This window comes from Somniosus microcephalus, chromosome 10 (assembly GCF_052327205.1).
Source record: "Somniosus microcephalus isolate GS21.2 chromosome 10, FLI_Smic_1.0, whole genome shotgun sequence".
NCBI classification, from domain to species: Eukaryota; Metazoa; Chordata; class Chondrichthyes; order Squaliformes; family Somniosidae; genus Somniosus; species Somniosus microcephalus.
Genome location: NC_140996.1, coordinates 171639407 through 171652750, shown reverse-complemented (window position 1 = coordinate 171652750; position 13344 = coordinate 171639407). Strand labels below are relative to the sequence as shown.

The 13344-nt window shown below is 47.4% G+C and overlaps 1 protein-coding gene across 4 annotated transcripts in view; it reads left to right on the top strand.

The window, feature by feature from the left end:
- LOC147111859 (palmitoyltransferase ZDHHC20-B-like) overlaps positions 1 to 13344 on the top strand; it is a 121329-nt gene that overhangs the window by 46740 nt on the left and 61245 nt on the right. The window lies entirely within an intron of this gene.

The following is a 13344-nucleotide window of genomic DNA, read 5'->3' as shown; positions in this document are numbered from 1 at the left end:
AGAGTTCTTGTGAAGGCAAGTCTAGTCTTAAAAGTGATGACCTGTTCCATCATGTAGTGTGGCACTACTGCCATGCTAAGTAGGACAAACTAAGGACAGATCTAGCATTGGGCAGTAGAGATGCCGTGGGCTTTCGGTAGCTGCAGAATTTTATACCAATCTGTAACCTTATGACCTAGCACATTCTTCACTCCTCAATCACCATCAAGCTGGGAGACCATTACTGGTTTATTGGGGAGTGTAGAAGGGCGTGCCAGGTGCAGCAAAAGACATACTTTGGAATGAGGTATCAACCGAGTGAAGCTACTACATAGGGAAACCTGCATGCTAAACACCAAAAGTAGCAGACTGTAGACGGAACTAAGCGATACCACATTCAGTCGAGAATAATGTGGACAACCAGTTAACTAACAGGAGGAAGAAGTGGCTCCATGAACATCCCCATTCTCAACCGTGATGGATCCTAGAACGTGAGTGCAAGAGACTAGGCTGGTGTTTGCAAGCGTCTTCAGCCAAAAGTACCGAATGGACAATGTTAGATCCGTGTGTTAATGGAGACACGGAACGCAGGAGTTGATCCAACAAGTGTTTACTGAACAAAGTCTGGAGGTGAACTAATAAAACAAGACGCTACACAGGCTTATATACCCGAGTGGTCACTACTGGTACTACAGTATACAGGGGCTTCAAAAACATAGTTCCTCTTAAAGGTACATACACTACAATTCCTCCCCTTTTAGATAAATAGTACATAACATTTTAAGTAATCATTAAATAACATTTTTACAAGAATAATAATATACACATTTGCTGAAGTTAATCAATTACAAATTCAGTCTCTCTGGAGGCTTCCTGACTAGGTCCGGATAACGCCTCGGTGGTGTAGTAGGTTCTTTTGGCAAGGTCGATTCGGCTTCAATGCTAGTGTCGGGTTCATCTGGTTCCAGTATCACCGGATCGGAGGTAGATACTATGGGTATCTCTGCTTCATCACTAGGCGTATAGAGTTGTGGTGTAGGTTGTCCTTTTTCGGATGACTCTATGATCTGGTCAGCATGGCACCTTATTATGCTTTCTCCAATGTCCACGGTATACATCAGCGGTCCTAGTCGTGTGCAAATAGTTCCAGGCTGCCATTTCTCGGTACGGTAGTCCCGGGCCAAAACTGGTTGACCTATCTGGAAGGTTCTAGTTGGCCTTTCATTCATTCATTCATGCTTTGAAATTGCCGGTTCTCTACGTCCCTTCTGACGTTTGGCTTGACCAAATCCAGCCGGCATCTTAGTCTTCTATTGAAAAACATCATGGCGGGGGTTTGGTTTGTAACCACGTGTTGCATTCCTGTACGCAAACAAGAAGTTATCTACCTTATGTTGTAGATTTATGTCTTCATTACCCATGGCCTTTATGGCCTTCTTGAAGGTCTGGACAAACCTTTCAGCCAATCCATTGGTGGCGGGATGGTATGGGGCGGACGTGTAGTGCTTAACCCCATTGTTTTTTAAGAACTTCCTGAATTCTTCGGATACACATTGCGGTCCATTATCAGAACAGATCTGTTCAGGCAGCCTATTCCTGGCGAATATGGTCCTTAATACTGTGATGGCTTTTTCCGTGGTGGTGGAGGACATCTTTATTACCTCCGGCCACTTGGAGTGTGCATCCACTGCGATTAAGAACATTGAGTCCATAAATGGACCAGCAAAGTCGATATGTACCCTTTGCCATGGAGATGAGGGCCACTCCCATGGATGTAGAGGGGCTTGTGGTGGGGCGCTTTGGACCTTCTGGCATCCTAGACAGCTCTTGGTCATTTCTTCGATGTCTCCGTCGATACCTGGCCACCACACAAACGCTCTGGCTAAGTTCTTCATTTTCACTCCACCCAGATGCCCCTCGTGAAGCTCCTTTAGCACTCTATCCTTGAGTTTGGGTGGAATCACCACTCTGGATCCACACATCAAGGTTCCTCGGCACACTGACAGCTGTTCTCTTCTTTGCGAGAATGCTGGCAACAGTGGTTCGCCATGTGCTGGCCATCCCTTCACCGTTAAATCGTAGACTCGTGTGAGAGTCGGGCCATTTCGCGTTTCCTTTTCAATGGTAGAATTTGTCACCGGTAGACATTCCACTATGATCGAGTGGAATATCTCCACTGGGCCCACTGTAGGCGCCTCTTCCACCGTTGGCAACGGTAGGCACGATAACCCGTCAGCATTCCCATGCTGTTTTGTTCCTTTGTACTCTATGTCATATTGGTGTGCCCCTAGGAAAAGGGACCACCTCTGTAGCCTTTGCGCTGTCATAATGGGAACGCCCTTTTTAGGGTTGAATATGGAGACGAGGGGTTGATGGTCAGTCAACAAGGTAAACTTTTGTCCATGTAGGTAATGGTTGAATTTCTTCACCCCCCACACCAGGCTGAGTGCCTCCCTGTCGATCTGGGCATAGTTACGCTCAGCTAAGTTCAATGAGCGTGACGCAAAAGCTATCGGCCGCTCCGAGCCATCAGGGAATCTATGCGATAATACCGCTCCCACGCCGTAAGGGGATGCATCGCACGCCAGTCTGATTGGCAGTGATGGGTTGTAATGAGCCAACACTTCCCTGGACGTGATCAAGCCTTTGCATTTATGGAAGGCACGTTTACAGTCTTCGCTCCATTTCCAAACTACTCCCGTTTGTAGCAGTGCGTTAAGCGGGTGCAGAACCGTCGACAAGTTTGGTAAAAATTTATGATAGTAATTTACTAATCCTAGGAACGACCTTAATTGTGAGACATTTTCAGGCGCTGGGGCCTTTACGACCGCTTCAATTTTTTCAGGTGACTTATGCAACCCTTCTTCGTTAATGACTGGCCACAATATGATGTTTGTTTCTGGAAAAATTCGCATTTGGGGCGATTTGCTCGTAGGCCCCGTTCTCTCAGCCTCATGAGCACCTGCTCCAAGTTGGCAAGGTGCTCGTTGTCGTTTTCTTCTGTTACAAGGATGTCGTCTAGGTAGCATTGAGTCCCCGGAATCCCTTGCAGGACTTGCTCCATAGCTCTTTGCCAGATAGCCGGAGCTGATGCCACTCCGAAAACCAGTCGATTCTACTGGTACAGGCCTTTGTGTGTGTTTATCGTGAGATACTTTTTAGAGGCCTCCTCAACCTCCATCTGTAGATATGCCTGTGCTAAGTCAATTTTGGTGAAACGTTTCCCTCCGGATAGTGAGGCGAAAATATCTTCTATCCTGTACCGTGTGAAGAACCGGGTTTACAGTCACCTTGAAGTCCCCACAGATGCGAACTTTTCTCTGTTCTTCAGATTTATCATTATTCAACGTTTTCTTCATGACCGGGATGATGGGTGTTGCTCACTCGCTCCAATCTACCTTGGATAACACGCCTGATTTTACCAAATTCTCCAGCTCTGCCTCGACGGCTGGACGAATTGCGTATGGCACCGGCCTTGCCTTAAAAAACTTGGGAATTGCCGCATCTTCCACTTTTATTGAGGCGGTGGCGCCTTTCAGGGTTCCTAGTTCCTGTTGAAACACTTCTTTGGCGTTAGCCAAGATTTCTTTTAATCGTCCAGGTATGACGTCGTCATCGTTTTTTTTCTTACTGGTCACCGTCAGTGCCTGAATGGAGTGCCAGTCTAAATGTATCTTTCTGATCCATTCACGTCCCAACAACGGCGGACCACCATCTTGCAGAAATTATAAATACAACTTCTGTATTTCCTTGCCGTTGTATACAACAGGCACCCTTATTTTCCCTCTGGGATATACTTTCTGCCTCATATATGTCTTCAAGACAATGGATGTGTCTTTCAAAGGTATATGCGGAAATAGCCGCTCGTAATCCCGTCGACTCATGACGGTCAGAGCTGATCCTGTATCTAGCTCCATTTTGACTGGGGACCCCGCTATCGTGAGGGTAACCCAAATGGTCTGGTAATCTTCTTTGGCAATTACATTATGTAATTTGAGACAGCTTAGTCTCTTGTTTCCGGAGTCGCTATCGCTCTTCTGGTCTTCGGAGCTACTGTCCGTCATCATTTGTACCTTTCTGTACTTTTCCTTATTGACCTTTTTACTGTCAGTGGATTTCTTTCCAGATCTACATACACGTGCAATGTGTCCCATCTTTCCGCATTGCCTGCATGCTTTGTCCTTGAACCAGCAGTCCTTCTGGTCATGGGTGGATCTGCCGCAGCGATAACATCTCTCGAAACCCCGTGTCATTTCATGGGTGCCGAAGTCCTGTGGCTTTTGCTGTATCTCTGCAGCTCCTCTTGCTGCTGCTTCGTATGATACAGCCACGCTGAAAGCCTTGTCCAGTGTCAAATCTTTCTCAGAAAGTAGTCTTTTCTGTGTTCCTTCGCTTAGGAGACCGCAGACGAATTTGTCTCGTAGAGAATCTGCCAGTCCTGCCCCGAATTGGCAGTGCTTTGACAGCTTTCGTAATTCGGTGAGGTAATCAGCGTTACTTTCATTCTTGTGCTGATTCCTCCTGAAGAATTTGAATCGTTCCGCTATAAGCAGCGGTGTTGGGTTTAAGTGCTCCTGTAAGGTATCAACAATCTCCTTAAAATTCTTGTCCATCGGTTTGGCTGGAGTGATCAAGTTTCGTAACAGCCCGTATGTCCTTGCGCCCATCAGATTTAGAAGTACCGATGCCTTTTTATCATCGGCTACTTCATTCGCCTTGCAATATACCTCCACTCTTTCCACATATGTGGTCCAATCTTCTATATTACTATCGAAAGCAGTAATATTGCCAGTCTTCGGCATCTTGAAAATCTAAAATGGCGCTTCCCGCGCTTTTCTTTCTTCCCCGCCGAGTTAAGATGGCGCCTCCCACGCTTTCCTGCCGCTGCTGCCAACGCTGTTCTCCGCGGTTCCTGTTGCGACCTGCAGCTTTTCGTGGTATTTCTATTTTTTTTTATATATCGCTTCAATAGTTTCTCCGTTACTTGGAGAACCGTTCCCGTCGTGGAGCGGACCCTCTGGGACTTTCCCCTCTCTCTTCTCGGTCCGAACTCCGACCTGCTTTGCAGCACCGGCCGCGCCCTGAGTGCTCCACCCTCTCTCTCTCTTTGCTTCTGCTTCCCGACTCGCTGCCCGGCCCTGTTGCAGAGCCACCCGATCGAGCTCTAGCCCGCCGCAGCCCAGGAAGGATCAGTGCACTACCTGCCACCAGCCCGTTTAGCTGGGGAAACCACAGACTGGAGACCAAGCCTGGCCCTCGTTTTCGAGTTTCTTCGAGTTATTTTTTAATTTTTTTTTTTTTTTGCTTCTGGCTTCGACCTTCGTCTGAGGAATCGATCCCCTTGAGGTGCTGCCGAATTGCAGGTAAGTTTGTTTCTAACTCGTCGCCACGTGTGCTAATGGAGACACGGAATGCAGGAGTTGATCCAACAAGTGTTTACTGAACAAAGTCTGGAGGTGAACTAACAACACAAGACGCTACACAGGCTTATATACCCGAGTGGTCACTACTGGTGCTACAGTATACAGGGGCTTCAAAAACATAGTTCCTCTTAAAGGTACATACACTACAGACAATCCTTTTCTTGAGGTCGCAGCATCATGGATGCAAGTGTCCAACCAATATGGTTCACTCCACGTGACAATAAGCAGCAGCTGAGTGCAGAGGACACAGAAAAGGTTATGGGCCCTGACAATATCCTAGCTGTATTGCTGAAGATCTGTGCACCAGAGCTAGCCACTTCTCTAACTAGCTGTTCCAGTACATCTATCACATAGGCACCTGCCAGACAATGTGGAAGATTACCCAGGCATGTCTTATCCACAAAAACGCAATAAATCTAACACAGCCAATTGCTGCCCTATGAAACTCTTGGGAGCCATCAATAATGCCATCAAACAACACCCATTCACCAATAGCCTGCTTATTGATGCTCAGTTCAGGTTCCGCAAGAGCTGAATGCCAAAGGAGAGGCAAGAGTAACTGCCTTCAACATCAAGAATTCAACCAAGTGTGACTCCAAACAGCCCTAGCAAGACGCTGGTCAACGTGGAGTGGGGTGGGGGTTGGTCAAAGGGAAAACCTTCCAATAGCTGGAATTGTACCTGGTGCAAAGGAAGATGGTTGTAATTATCGGAGGCCAATCATCATAGCACTAGGACACTGCTAGAGCTAGGAGTTCCTCAAGGAAACATCCTTGGCTGAACTTCAGCTGCTTCATGAATGACCTTCACTCCATCATATGGTCAGAATGGGGCTGTTCGTTGATGATTCCACAATATTTCCACTTTTAGGTGTCATTCAATTTAAACAGACATGTCAGGGACTTATAATGGACAAGTTTTAATTAGTGGCGAGATGCTCAATTTCCATTCTTTTCTCCGCTTTAATTTACTATAACAAGACATTAATTAAACTAAATAAAATTGGCAATCCTCGAGGGCACCTTCAGGTATTCTTTACCTGGCCAGACAGCGTGGCCCAATTAATTAGTGCTCATGATAGACATCAGCCAACTGGTAGCAACTGCCATTTCTAAGAGTCTTTGTTCATCTTATTTATTTGATTGTTGAGATAGCTTCCTGAAATTCTAGTATTGGTCCTTTTGGTCTTCCCAGAACTTAGCAGTATGATTTTAAAACACTTTTTATTCTACTTTTCCTATATCCTGCTCCACTCCACTGAGCCATGTCTACTAGGAAAGTGCCGAGCGCTGGTTCTGTGATGTCTCTTGGAGGGAAAAGTTGCACCTGGATGGTCACTAATACCATCTTGAGGCTGCCTATGGGGAACATTGCTGCTTTGAACCTTGCCTTTGATTGCCAGGTATTGGTCCAAGCAGACACAGGAGAGAAAAGTGCAGAAATATTAAAAAAAAAAAAAAAAAAAAAACATTTTCCTTTGTTGTGCTGACTGTACTGGCGAATAAACCTGCTGGGCCATGGTGTGTTGGGATACAGGTTCAATCCCTCACTTTGCTGAGTTGTTAAACCACTCCCCACAGCAGGTCAGTTGAGATTATCGGATACCAGCTAACTCTCTGCAGTGGGTGGGAAGGAAGAAATTTAAGGAGCAGTTTTCATTGGGATACATTTGTGTATGCCTGCTGATGTTTAGCCCAGGAAAAATATGTAAGAGAAAATAAGGGAGAGAGGGTACTATATCTTCAAAACAAAAGTAATATTGATATAATCTTGAGATTGCAGTTTTGGGTATAAACTTGAACCAGTGCAGATGGATTTAAATGTTGAGGCTTCTCTTTCTGGCCCCTATGATAGCTGACATTGTATGTGGTTTCCATTCCTCGGGTACTATCCCCTGCCTTTCAACTGCCAGCATCACCTTCCTCCTCCATAAATGTACCACCAACCTCGCAAACTACCACCCCATCTCCAACCCTCCTTCCTTCTCCAAAGTTCTTGAATGTGTTCTCTGCTCCCAAATCTGTGCCCATCTTTCCTGAAACTCCATGTTTGAATCTGTTCAATCAGGTTTCAATTCCTGCCACAACACTAGTGGCCTATGTTCCCGCTAAGCTGCATGGATGCGCAGCAAGCTTGGAGGTGCCGCGCGGTAAACAAAACCGGCCGCGCAGGTGCTCGCAATGTCGTCAGGCCCGCAGGAGGGGGCCCTCTACGCGTGAGAGAATACAGAACAATGGGTTCGATTGGAATGTTGAATTTCGATTGGAATGGATGAAACAACGAGGAATCGGCAACTGAAATTGGGAATTCCCATCTCTGTATTGATCAGAAAGAGAAAGGAAGGAAGAAAAAGAACAATGGAATTCCTCCCTTGTTCTCTGTTTTCTACACCCGCTCATCAATGCCGGGTAAAAAAAAATAACTGGGCGAATTTAACCAAAAAGCTCTGCATCCATCTGTGACAGAATCATATCAAAGAATCATATAGGCCTGGATTTTGCGTGCTCGATGTGCGCAAGCCATCAGGAAGGCCCTGCAAGTTCCGGGTTTCTGCATGCGCTGCGAGTGCGCAAAAACCTGGAATTTGCAATCTGTCAAGGTATGCCTTGACGGATATACCGAACCAACTGAGAAATCACTTTCACTGGCGCAGAGTTGGACTACTTTCCCAACTACTGCCCAGCAAATGCCCACAAAACCCTTATGCCTGGTAAAAGCAGGCGTAGGGTCTGATTTCACCAGCTTAAGGGTTAATATAAATCTTAAATTAAAAAATAATGCACAACTATTTAAAATTAGCTTATACAAATTTTGGCCTGGATTAAAATGTTTAAAATTATTTTTCAAAAAATAAAAATGTTATGCTTTATTGAAGGGACTTTTAATTAAATGTGAAAATGGGAACATTTATTTTTATTCCAGTTGTATAAATTATTTAATTATTTGGGGATTCCTAATATTATGGAATCCCCATAAGCATATTAGGAATCCTCCTTTCTGATTGGAGGACCTGGCCCACGTGATCCCAGGGATGCTTCCGAACCGCCCGCGTCCCTAGGATCCATGGGCCTTTACGCAGGCGTATGCCTGCAGGCCCAGGACCCGCAGTCTCTGAAGCCCGGAAGCTTGAAGGTAAGTGCAGATTTTTTTATGGGGTCGACGGCGTACTCCAGAGGTATGCCTCCGACAGCAAATTCCGGCCCAATATCTTACAGTACTCAAGGACTCCTTGCTTGTTGTTCTAATTTGAAACACGAATAATATCTCGGGGGTGAATTAATTTTCTTTGACTGTTGGTAACTAAACAAAATACAAAGCTCAGTGAGAAATAAACACACAATGGCATGGAAAATATATTTGAATATGGAGCACTGCATTGTTTGAAAGGAAATTGGGAATAAGAACTAAACCCGCTCAGTATTAAAGAGGAGTAGAATGAATTTCGGTGCAGTTCCATTGTGGAATGTGTTACTGTTACACAGGAACGTGACTTTTAATAATTGCAAAAATGCTGTAATATTTAAAAAGAAATTCACAACCCGAATATCACAGATGTCATTTCCTTCGTTCTTAAGCTTAGCATCAGATAAATTGTAAGCTTTCAACAGGAAATCTGTCCAGAAAATATTAGCAAACTCGCAGTTTTATTATTCAGCAGTGAGAACACGGATATTAACTCCGAGTGACAGATCTGGGTTCATTTTAAAAAAAAATGAAAATCAGAGAATAATATTGCTCACCGATCGAAATCCCCTAGTGAGGAAACGGTTAAACAGGCGGTTTGATGGGGCCTTGTTCGATCCTGGGCTTTGGCGGCATTTTCTCTCCCTTTTTGGTTAAATTCTCCCAGTTACTTCGTTTTTTACCCGGCATTGGTGAGCAGGTGTAAAAAAACGAGAACATGGGAAGAGTTTCATCGTTCTTTTTTCTTCCTTCCTTTCTTTACCTTAATTTCTCTTTCCTATCTTTCAGATCAATATAGTGATGGGAATCCCAATTTAAGTTGCTGATTCCTTGAGGTTTCATCCATTCTAATCGAAATTCAACATTCCAATCAAACCCATTTGTTATTCTACAGTGTCACTCGATGTGTTTTATTCCATTGTATTCTCTCGCATGTAGAAGCCCGCTCCTGCGGGCTGGCAATATTGCGAGCGCCTGGGCGGGCTGTTTTATTTACTACGCACCTTAACGGGCACATTAACAAGGAGGCATTTCACTGTGTCATGTCTGTGCCGGCTTTCTCAGAGCTAGCCAATTAGCCCCACTCTCCCCTGTTCTTTCCCCATAGCTCTACAATTTTCTCCTCTCTTCCACCACCGTTTCAGGCAGTGTAATCCAGATCATCATAACTCGCTAAATGTTTATTTCCTTCATTTCACCTCTGGCTCTGTTACCAATTACCTGGAATCTGTGTCCTCTGGTTACCACCTCTTCTGCCACTGGAAATAGCTTTGCATGCACTCTAATAGCCCTTCATGATTTTGAACATCTCTATTAAATATCCTCTTGGCCTTCTCTGCTCTAATGAGAACAATCCCAGCTTCTCTAGTCTATCTATGTAACTGGTGCCTCTCACCTCTGGTACCATTCCAGTAAATCTCCACTGCATGCTCTCCAAGGCCTTAACATCCTTTCTGAAGTGAGTTGCCCAGAATTGGAAACAGTACTCCAGCTGAGGCCTACTCAGTGATTTATAAAGGTTTAGCATATAACTTCTATAAAGCCAACGATCCCATATGCCTTTTTTAAAGCATTCTCAACTTATCCTGTCACCTTTAAATTTTTGTGTATGCACATCCCCAGGTGTCTCTCTTCCTTCACCCCCTTTAAAATTGTACCATTTAGAACTGCTTAATAAAATGCAGGGGAGAGCATTCTGACCAGTTTCGGGGCTAGTGAGCTCCAGAGGGAGCCGATTAAAGGAAATAAACTGTTTGTTGTGACTTGTTAGCGATTTAAATAAAGCCACTAATGAGGTTTATAAACCACAGAATAGCAACTGATTTCATGATTTTCAAGAGTTTGTCTGATTATCTCATGATTTTTGAGACGGTCAGGTGTGTGTGTGTCTACCAGCTGCCGAGGCTTTTTCGAGGGCATGTTGTTGGGAGAGAGAGCGACTGGGGGGAAGAGAGAGAGCGACTGGGGGGGGAAGAGAGAGCGACTGGGGGGAAGAGAGAGAGGGGGGGGAGGGAGGAGGGGGGAGGGGAGGGGAGGGGAGGGGGAGAGTCCCTGATCCCCACCCCCCGAACTCCCGAGACTCGCCCCCCCCCCCCCACCAACCAAGATCCGAACTCCGGAGGCACGATCTTCCGAGCACCGGCCTCCCGAGCTGGCTTCAAGATTGCGGCTGTGCGAGACGGCCGGCGGGCCCGGTTGCCAGGGTAACCCTTGACGCTCACCAAGCCCCGCCCCCCGGCCGAGCCAGAGAGAGAGAGACGCCGCGTCTCAGCTGCTCCTGCGCACGCACCCTTTAGTAAGGTAGCGGCGCTGGGCTGAGGCCCGCCCCCCCAGCCTTCGAGTGGGGCCGGGGGGTGCCTAGCTCGGGCGTGGGTGCGGAGGAGAGGCCGAGGCTTCGAGGCCTACCTGGAAAAACGGGGAAAGGTAGGAAAATTAATGAGATTAGATAAGTTAATGACTTTCTAAATCATTTTTTTTTTAAAACAGTATGTGTTTTAAAAGCAACGTTTTTTTTAAAGACGCAGAAAGCGGGAAAAAGAAAGGAAAAGTTTGGAATCAAGATGGCGGCGACTCACCTCGGTTCAGAACGATAAGGCCCGCCCACACGCACCGATTGGCCCGGCGGCACACGCCAGCAACCCGGCGTACGATTGGTCGAGCTCGAGGTCACTCTGTCGCTAATGAGCGGATAATGAGATGCTAATGAGCGGAATGTTAAGGTTTTTCGGATACCGCGGGCGCGATTTTAGCCTGGCCGAAACGTAAATACGCTTAAAACCGTTTTGGAAAGGTAAGCTTTCTTTCGACGTAACGCACGCGTAGGTACGCCCTGTAACTTTCGAGCGCATAGCCGCCCAGACGCACACGTGCAGACAGACAGACGGACAGACAGAAGGACCGATTTATATATATAGAATATAGACTAGCTGGAGTGCCCGGCGGTGCCGAGGCTTTTTCGAGGGCATGTTGTTGTTGGAAGAGAGAGAGAGAGCGACTGGGGGGAAGAGAGGGAGCGACTGGGGGGAAGAGAGGGAGCGACTGGGGGGAAGAGAGGGAGCGACTGGGGGGAAGAGAGGGAGCGACTGGGGGGAAGAGAGGGAGCGACTGGGGGGAAGAGGGGGGGAGGGCGGGGAGGGGAGGAGGGGGGAGGAGGGAGGAGGAGAGAGCAGGGGGGGAGGGATGGGCGGGGGGAGGGAGGAGAGGAGGGAGGAGGAAGGAGGAGAGAGGAGGGGGGGAGGAGGGAGGAGGGGAGGGGAAGGGGGAGAGTCCCCAAGCCCCCTGATCCCCGTCCCCCCAAACTCCCCAGCCCCCTGGTTGGCCCCCCCGAGACTCGCCCCCCACCACCGAGGCTCGCCCCCCCCCCCACCAACCAAGCACCGAACTCCGGAGGCGCGATCTTCGGAGCACCGGCCTCCCGAGCTGGCTTCAAGATTGCGGCTGTGCGAGACGGCCGGCGGGCCCGGTTGCCAGGGTAACCCTTGACGCTCACTAAGCCCCGGCCGAGCCAGAGAGAGAGACGCCGCGTCTCAGCTGCTCCTGCTGCGCGCGCACCCTTTAGTAAGGTAGCGGCGCTGGGCTGAGGCCCGCCCCTCCAGCCTTCGAGTGGGGCCGGGAGGTGCCTAGCTCGGGCGTGGGTGCAGAGGAGAGGCCGAGGCTTCGAGGCCTACCTGGAAAAACGGGGAAAGGTAGGAAAATTAATGAGATTAGATAAGTTAATGACTTTCTAAATCATTTTTTTAAAAAACAATATGTGTTTTAAAAGCAACGTTTTTTTTTAAAGATGCAGAAAAAGCGGGAAAAAGAAAGGAAAAGTTTGGAATCAAGATGGCGGCGACTCACCTCGGTTCAGAACGATAAGGCCCGCCCACACACGCACCGATTGGCCCGGCGGCACACGCCAGCAACCCGGCGTACGATTGGTCGAGCTCGAGGTCACTCTGTCGCTAATGAGCGGATAATGAGATGCTAATGAGCGGAATGTTAAGGTTTTTCGGATACCGCGGGCGCGATTTTAGCCCGGCCGAAACGTAAATACGCTTAAAACCGTTTTGGAAAGGTAAGCTTTCTTTCGACATAACGCACGCGTAGGTACGCCCTGTAACTTTCGAGCGCATAGCCGCCCAGACGCACACGTGCAGACAGACAGAAGGACAGACAGACAGAAGGACAGACAGATCGACCGATTTATATATATATATAAGATATATAAAGGAATCGTTCTGTCCGTCTGTCTGTCTGTCCTCGGGTGTGTGTCTGTCCGGCTATGCGCTCGAAAGTTATACGGCGTACCTACGCGCGCGTTACCTCCGAAGAAAGCTTACGCTTCCGGGACGCTGGTAAGCGTATTTACTTTTCGGTCGGACGAAAATTGTTCGCGCCTTATGCAAAAAACCTTCAAAATTAAACTCATTATCTGCTAGCATTGATTGACTGACGTCAAGGTTCGACCAATCCTGTGCCGTCACGATTGACCAATCCTACAGTACGGTCCCCTGATGGTTGGCCAATCGGTGTGTGTGTGTGTGGGCGGGACTAATCGTTTTCATCTCCGGGATCTGCCAGCCATTGTTTCACTGCTTGCAGCTCAAACTACTCTCCTCATCCAGCTTTGAAAAAGTTAGTTTCCCTTTTAAAAATAACATAAGATTTACCAAAAACGTTTTATAAGTACTTTCACTTTCATCTTTCAAGGTATTAAAAGGTAGAAATGTTGCCCGGCAGCAGATTCACAAAGGGACACAGACAGGGCCCAAAAGCC